The sequence below is a fragment of the Apium graveolens genome, unplaced genomic scaffold (genome assembly GCF_009905375.1).
Source record: "Apium graveolens cultivar Ventura unplaced genomic scaffold, ASM990537v1 ctg1716, whole genome shotgun sequence".
NCBI lineage: Eukaryota > Viridiplantae > Streptophyta > Magnoliopsida > Apiales > Apiaceae > Apium > Apium graveolens.
The window spans coordinates 14,543-21,813 of NW_027417360.1; positions in this window are offsets into that span (position 1 = coordinate 14,543).

The following is a 7,271-nucleotide window of genomic DNA, read 5'->3' on the forward strand; positions in this document are numbered from 1 at the left end:
TCATGAGTATCACAAGGGTGTATAAGAGTATGTATAAGAAATGGCCTTCAGCCTGTAAGAGAATCAGGTATTAGATGAACAATGATTTTACAAGGTTTAGTTCTTTGATGTCACAAGGTATGGTTTAGTATAAAAGTTTCTGTATGTTCAAGCAATTATGTTCCATTTTTTGGTGTATGATGGGTATATATTTGTGGAGTAGTATAATATTTGTATGGTTTAGTATCTGGTAAATCAACAAGGGGTGGTTTACAAGGAATAAGGCTTACGGCTCAAAGATCAGATGATGTGATCCGGTTTTAAGGATGAATGATTCAAAGTGCTTACAATATAAACCAAAGCTATTTTGAATACTTACAATATGTCACGAGAGAATTTAGAAATATTTGCACTATATTTCGAGAAAGGTTTAAAAGTACTTGCCTTATCTCAATTGAGCCCAACTTCACTTGTACTCGTCTAATGATTCTACTCAATAACCACTTGTCTACTTTTCCTATACCTCGCTTATATTCACTGATCACTTACTTTATTTTATACACATCGATTCCATTTTCTGATTACCTGCTTTCCTTTGTTTACGCCTTGCTTACTCTGTTAGGCATCATAAGTTATTAGATATATTTGATAATGTCATGGTTAATATGATTTATGTTTAGTTTTCAGATCTTACTTAAACAGGATAAATTAGTACTTACTGGAAGTCAGGACTTAAGGATATCAGTACTTATATTATCAGGAGATAATCATCAGAAGATGGATATCAGAACTTAAGTGCTGAAGGATGTTCAGATAAGGACAGTAGCTGATTAAAGGAAAGAAGATCGAGATAAATATAAGAAGAGATATGCATGAAGAAGGAATTCTATGAAGAATAGAATACTTGGAAGAAAAGATATTTGATTGATATATTTTAGGAAGCAGAATTATATTCCATATCAATTAGCGATTATCTTGTAATTGTGTAGTATATAAACACAGACATAGGGTTTACACTATAAGTGTTATCATATTCAAGAAGATTATTCATTGTAACCCTAGCAGCTCTCGTGATATTTGTTCATCACTGAGAGGTAACAGTTCCATATTGTAACAGAGTTTATTATTTCAATAAAGTTTGTTTTCTGTTACTTGAGATATTAAAGTTCGATTTGATTATACTTTACACTGTATTCACCCCCTCTACAGTGTGTGTGACCTAACAAGTGGTATCAGAGCCGATCTGTTAACGCACATACAGTTTAAGATCCAAACACAATCATGTCTGACACAGAAACTCCAATTAAGCCTACCAAAACTGAAGAACCACCAAAAGACACAAATTCAAAGTCGGTATGAGACCATTAGAGTTCCCATACCGAGACCATTTGAATATCCCATATGGAAGGTGAGGATGACCATGTTCCTGGAAGCAACAGATCCAGAATATCTTGATAGAATCAAGGAAGGGCCTCACAAACCAACCAAGCTCGCAGTTGCAGTTGCAGGTGAAGCAGCAAAGACCGTACCAAAGGAGAAGAGTGATTATACTGCTGAAGATATCACATCAATTGCTAAGGATGCTAAGGTACGACATTTACTGCATAGTGCCATTGATAATGTAATGTCAAACAGGGTAATTAACTGCAAGACTGCTAAGGAGATATGGGATGCTCTGGAAACAAGGTGTCAGGGAACTGATACAATTAAGAAGAACAGGAAGACAATACTCACTCAAGAGTATGAACACTTTGACTCAAAGGCAAATGAGTCATTGACTGATTTATATGATAGATTTGTCAAACTCTTGAATGATTTGTTATTGGTTGATAAGGAGTATGATCTTGAAGATTCAAACCTTAAATTCCTGTTAGCTCTTCCTGAATGCTGGGATTTGAAGGCAACAACAATAAGAGACAACTACAATCTTGATGAAACAACTCTTGATGAAATTTATGGAATGCTCAAGACTCATGAACTTGAGATGGAACAAAGAAGCAAGAGGAAAGGAGGAAAGTCAAGGACGGTTGCTCTTAAGGCTGAAGAAGAATCCCCTAAGGCAGCTACCTCAAGGAAAGACAAGGGTAAAGTTCTTTTCACAAAGTCTGATACTGGGTCATCAAGTTCTGAAAGTGATGATGACTCAGATTCTGAAAGCTTGCCTGAGACTGATGCTGATGAGGAGATGATGAAGCTGTGTGCTCTTATGGTGAAAGGGATCACAAAGATTGCATACAGGAAGTTCAGGAAGGGAAAGAAGTTTTCCAGGAAAGGCACAAGTTCTGATAAGAAGAATTTCAGAAGATCTGAGGGCAGAGGAGGAAAGTTTGGTAGAGGAGATTATACCAATGTCAAATGCTATAACTGTGGTGAAAAAGGCCATATATCTCCTGATTGCAAGAAAGTGAAGGGTGACAAAGGCAAGACTCTTGTCACAAAGAAGAAAAGCCGTACAGACACCTCAGACTCTGAAAGTGAGGAGAACTATGCTTTGATGGCAAATGCTGATAAAGAAAGTGCTGAGAGCAGTTCTGAAGCTGCTGAAACAAAGGTACCTCAGACTACTTATGCTTTTTATACTGATTATATTAATGAGTTGAGAAGATATCTTAAAACCATGTTTGTTAGTTATAGAGATCAAACTTTAACATGTGAAAGATTAACTTCTGAAAATCATGCTTTTAAGAAAAGAAATGATTTCTTAGAAAAAGAGTTAGTTATGTTCCATCAAACTCAGAATGATAGAGATGATGCTTTTTATGTTAGGGATGAAGTGCTAAAAATGAATGAATCTCTAAAAACTGAGTTAGAAAAGGAAAGAGAGATTATCAGGACTTGGACTAACTCTGGCAGAACAACTCAAAATTTGCTAAGTAGTGAAAATTGGAAAGAGGGCTTAGGTTATGGAGAGGATAAGAATGATAAAGGAACTGTAGAAATTAAGCATGTTGTTGTTAAGCAAAAACCAAAGTTAAAACCTGTTAAGTTTGTAACTGTAAAGTCTGATAATGAGCAATCAGAAGTTAAAGAGGGATTAACTTCTGACAAACTAAAACAGGAAAAGACAGCTGAAGTAAACATAGGCTTAATGACAAATAAGTAGCTTAAACATAAGCTGAAAGATGTTAAGAATGCCAACAAGGTAAAATCACCTATGAAAAATAGGAATGGAAAGGAAGGTGTGAATAAAAGCAATGATTATAAGCCTGTTCCTGATGCTCCTAGGAAAACGTGTCATAACTGTGGAAGTTCTAACCATCTGGCTTCTTTTTGCATGAAGAATAAGAACATAAACTCCTTACCTTCAAAGTCAGGGGTTAAGAGTCAGTCTGTTAGATATAAGCCACAATATCCTTGTTTTCATTGTGGTAGTTTATGGCATTCCATTTATACTTGTAAGGAATATCATAGTTTGTACTATGATTATTATCAAATAAAACCTTCTTTAAAGAAAGTTTCCATTGTTCCTTCTAGTGTAAATTCTGATTCAAAGTCTGATAGTGTAAATTCTGATAAGAAAAATGTTAACTTAAACTCTGATGCTAAATCCGCTGCAAATGTTAACAAACTTGATAAGGCCAAAGGATCCAAGCAAGTCTGGGTCCTTAAAACTAATCATTAGTGGTCTTTGTGATTGCAGGGCAACAGGAAAAATATCCTAGTCCTGGACAGTGGATGTTCAGGACATATGACTGGAAATAAAGCCCTGCTATCAGACTTTGTGGAGAAAGCTGGCCCAAGTGTTTCTTATGGAGATGGCAACATTGGAAAAACATTGGGATATGGCAATATCAATCTTGGGAATGTCATCATTAATGAAGTAGCTCTGATCTCAGGACTTAAACACAATCTGCTGAGTATAAGTCAAATCTGTGACAGATGTTATCATGTTGATTTCTTTGAAGAACACTGTGAAGTTGTGAGTAAATGTAAAGGCAAAGTTGTTCTGAAAGGATACAGGCGTGGTAACATTTATGAAGCTAAGCTTTCAACAAGTACTGATGGTTCTGCAATCTGTCTGATGAGTAGAGCATCAATTGAAGAAAGCTGGAATTGGCATAAGAAACTCTCTCATTTAAATTTCAACAATATAAATGAACTGGTCAAGAAAAATCTTGTGAGAGGACTACCAAAGTCGGTATTTGCTCCTAATGGTCTTTGTGATTCCTGTCAGAAAGCCAAACAAAGAAAATCTTTATTCAAGAGCAAGACTGAATCATCAATTCTTGAGCCTTATCATCTACTACATGTTGATCTATTTGGTCCAGTAAATGTCATGTCTATTGCAAAGAAGAAGTATGCGTTGGTCATAGTGGATAAATTGGTCAAAGATTCTGTGAAAACCATAAGGAGTGATAATGGCACTGAGTTCAAGAATTTGATAATGGAAGAGTTCTGCAAAAACCATGGAATTAAGCAGGAATTTTCTGCTCCTGGAACTCCACAGCAAAATGGAGTTGTTGAAAGGAAGAATAGAACTCTCATTGAAGTTGCACGTACAATGCTTGAAGATGCAAAGCTTCCAACCTATTTCTGGGCTGAAGCTGTGCAGACTGCTTGTTTTACTCAAAATGCAACACTCATTAACAAGCAAGGAAAAACACCATATGAGATGGTGAAGAAAAAGAAGCCAAATCTGAAGTACTTTCATGTATTTGGATGCAAGTGTTTTGTTCTTAAGACTCATCCTGAACAGCTATCCAAATTTGATCTAAAAGCTGATGAAGGAATTTTTGTTGGATATCCAATTTCCACAAAAGCCTTCAGAGTCTATAATTTGAGAACAAGAGTGATCATGGAATCTATCAATGTCTCCTTTGATGATAAGAAGATTACTGGACTTGAAGATTTTATTGATAATGATCAGCTGAGATTTGAAAATGAAGACTCAAATTATGATACTGAAAATCCTGACAATCCAAGTCCTGATAATGCCAACTCTAATGGATTAAACTCTGATGTTATTGAAACTGTGGTGACTACGTCAAAGAAAGATGCACCTATGCAGGGGGAGCATACTCAAGATCTTACCACATCTCAAGAAGCATCAGAACATACATCTGGCTCTTCAAGTTCTGATTCGTCAAGTTCTGATAAGCCAAGTTCTGATAGTTCTGAAAATCTAAATTCTGAAGAATCCAACTCAGAGAGCATAGTTTCAGGGGGAGCATCAGAAAATGAAGTTGAAGACAGCATGGATCATTGGGGAGCATCCAGTTCTAGAGAAAACCTTCCATCTGCAAGGAAGTGGACTAAATCACATACACTTGATTTGATATTTGGAAATCCTGATGCAGGTGTCAGAACTAGAACAGGTACTTCAAATGAATGTCTTTACAATTCTTTTCTTTCTCAGACTGAGCCAAAGAAAGTGGAAGAAGATCTTCAAGATGCTGATTGGGTGCAAGCAATACAGGAAGAGTTAAATGAATTTGAAAGAAATAAAGTCTGGACCCTAGTGCCAAGACCAAAGAATAGATCTGTTGTTGGTACAAAGTGGGTATTCAGAAACAAAACTGACAGTGATGGCATAATTACAAGGAATAAGGCAATGCTAGTTACAAAAGGATATTCTCAACAGGAGGGAATTGATTATGATGAAACATTTGCACCAGTTGCTAGGTTAGAAGCCATAAGGATATTTTTGGCTTATGTTGCTCACAAAAAGTTTACTATCTTTCAAATGGATGTGAAAAGTGCTTTTCTCAATGGAGAATTGGAGGAGGAAGTATATGTTGAACAACCTCCAGGCTTTGTAGATTTCAAACATCCAGATTATGTCTACAGGCTTGATAAAGCACTTTATGGACTTAAGCAAGCTCCTAGAGCATGGTATGAGACTTTAGCTCAGTTTTTTCTGGAAAGTGGATTTAATAGAGGAACTATAGAAAAAACACTGTTCTACCTCAACCATGGAAAGGACTTACTTCTGGTCCAGATTTATGTTGATGATATCATTTTTGGGTCTACAAATGACAGACTTTGCAAGAAGTTTGCCAAACTGATGCAGTCAAGGTATCAGATGAGTATGATGGGGGAACTTAGTTATTTTCTGGGCCTTCATGTCAAGCAGAATGAAGAAGGCACTTTTATTTGTCAAACTAACTACACCAGAAACTTGCTGAAAAAATTTGGAATGCAAGATTGTTCAAGTGCATCCACTCCCATGGCTACTGCAACAAAAATGGATAAGGATACTGGTAAATCAGTAGATATTACTGATTACAGAGGTATGATTGGCTCTCTACTCTATCTAACTGCTAGTAGACCTGATATCATGTATGCTACCTGTCTTTGTGCAAGATTTCAAGCAGATCCAAAAGAACCTCACTTAACAGCTGTGAAAAGAATTTTCAAGTATCTTAAGGGAACAGCTGATCTGGGATTGTGGTATCCCAGAGAATCAGATTTTAAACTAATAGGTTACTCAGATGCAGATTTTACAGGTTAAAAAATTGACAGGAAAAGCATAAGCGAAAGCTGCCAATTTCTTGGAGGCAGATTGGTTTCTTGGTTTAGCAAGAAATAAAAGTCAATTTCCACATCAACTCAGAAGCAGAGTATATTGCTGTAGGAAGCTGTTGTGCACAGATTCTTTGGATGAAGAATCAGTTACTGGATTATGGGTTAATATATTTGAAAATCCCTATTTACTGTGATAATCAAAGTGCTATTGTTATGACAGGTAATCCAGTTCAACACTCTATGACAAAGTACATCAGCATCAGGTACCACTTCATCAGGGAACATGTGGATGAAGGTACAGTGGAATTGCACTTTGTTCCAACAGATCAACAACTAGCAGATATCTTCACAAAACCATTGTGTGAAGCTACTTTTACAAGATTGGTAAATGAACTTGGAATGGTTTCAGGTTCTTTCTCTAAATCTGCTTAGTTTTGTTCTGATGCATCATACTTTATGATCAGTATTTACAGAATTTACTCTCCTTGTGTATTCTGTGCTTAATTGAAAAATGTGCTTAAGTACTGACTACTGTCTGATATATGTTTCTAAACTCTAAAAATGATATGTCTGTTTGTGTAACTATTCAATCCTATGAGGATAATTGTGCTAGATGCTGACCTAGTAGTCTTCAATAAACAAGGGATCCCATGTAAGAAGTAATTATTTCTGTGGAAATCTATTGACACAAGCAAATTCTGATAATTGAGCTTAGTTGAGTTTACTTTGTCTATCTTATTCCTAAGTCACAAACTAGAATATTGCTTCTCATCTGTTAAGTTCTGATGCTAGTAAATCTGTTGAATGTACTAAGTGCTGATAAACCT